Source organism: Elephantulus edwardii, unplaced genomic scaffold (assembly GCF_000299155.1).
Source record: "Elephantulus edwardii isolate Elephantulus edwardi_28Jun2011 unplaced genomic scaffold, EleEdw1.0 scaffold00212, whole genome shotgun sequence".
Classification (NCBI taxonomy): domain Eukaryota; kingdom Metazoa; phylum Chordata; class Mammalia; order Macroscelidea; family Macroscelididae; genus Elephantulus; species Elephantulus edwardii.
In genome coordinates, this window is record NW_006399962.1 from 3,472,276 (window position 1) to 3,473,907 (window position 1,632).

The following is a 1,632-nucleotide window of genomic DNA, read 5'->3' on the forward strand; positions in this document are numbered from 1 at the left end:
TAGATCAACAATATTGAGATCTTTTATGATGTTCCTTACAATTATTGCAATCGTAGTTTCTAACCTTCTTCCCTCAGGATTAGAATTAGAATTAACGTAGTCTATTCTAAAGAAACTGCTTAGAAAAAATAACCAATTTCACCAATAAAACCAGTTGTATTTGTTAATGCACTTGAATATTTTTTATCTAAATGTGATCCCTCCATTATCCTTCTTCCCTGCTCAGCCTCGTGTGCTAAGTTTCTAACATGTGAGATTTCTCTTACCTGATTTTAGAACCAATCTAAGCAAAGCTGTAATTCTCATTTATCTTAAGAAAAACCATCAAGCCAGTGTTTTCTTCTGTTTTATGAAAATGTTTTTTGTTTGCATTTCCTTTGTTTCCTCTATAGTCATACAATCTTTTTCTATTTTCTTTGATTTACATAAAAGATTGTATTAAAGCAAGACACTGAAATGCCTTGTATTTTTTCCTCTTGTCATTTTTCTAGTAATATACTAAAGGCTATTGTGCAAAATTCTTCAGTGTTTAAGATGCTACTTACTATGTATTGTTTGTTGAGTCTTCAGGTTAAAAATACCAGGTCAGTTAGAACTCCTAAATGCAGATTTATTATTATTTCTTCAAGCTTTATTAATCCATCTTAAGAACTCAGAATGTATTGGAAGACTGGTATGATGCTTTCAAGAGATTCTTTAAATGTCTATTATGGTTTCGTAACTATTGGCAGCATCGGGATGGATGGTGAAGAGATTGTTAATAACTTTAGTCTGCTTGGCTCCACAGTCAACACTCTTGGCACCAGTAGCCAGGAAATCAAAAAACGTATTGCGATGGGAAAGTCTGCTGTTAGGGACCTCTCCAGGGTACTGAAGAGCAATGGTGTCACTCTGGAGACTTAGGTGCATCTGATACAGGCTATGGTCTTTGCAATCACTTGTTATGCATCAGAGAGTTGGACAGTGACCAAGGAAGACAGAAGGAGAATTGATGCCTTTGAGCTGTGGTGCTGGAGAAGAGTACTGAATATACCCTGGACTGCCAAGAAAACAAACACATTTATCCAGGAGAGGGTTAAACCAGGATGCTCCTTGGATGCAAGGATTCTGGGGCTTCGTCTGACATACTTTGTACAAGTTGTAAGGAGGGGCAGGTCCTTGGAGAGGGACATCATGCTTGGGAGGATGGAGGGACGGCGCAGGAGGGGAAGACCCTCTGAGATGGACTGATTCAGTGACTGGGGTAATTGGGATGGGTGTGTCAGAGGCAATGCCATTGGCGCAGGATAAAGCAGAGTTTAGGGCTGTTGTACATGGGGTCGCTATTAGTCGCAAGCAACTCGACAGCATAATAACGACTATCAGGAAAGCACTTTAATATTAAAATTTTGGATAAAAGCTAGTATGCTAGCACATAAAATGAACTACAGAATGCCTTATGAGTAAGAAAAATAACAATCCAGTGTGATGCCCCACTGCTAATTTGTGAGAAGAATTTTTGAGTGTGTAAAGGTTGCCCCTATGGTGACCCACCTACTTTGTGGAATGCCTGGGGGTCATGATTGGAGTTAATATTAGCTGTAGATGAATGAAAACCCAAAATCTCTGTAAATGTTCATTAAAACTAATAAA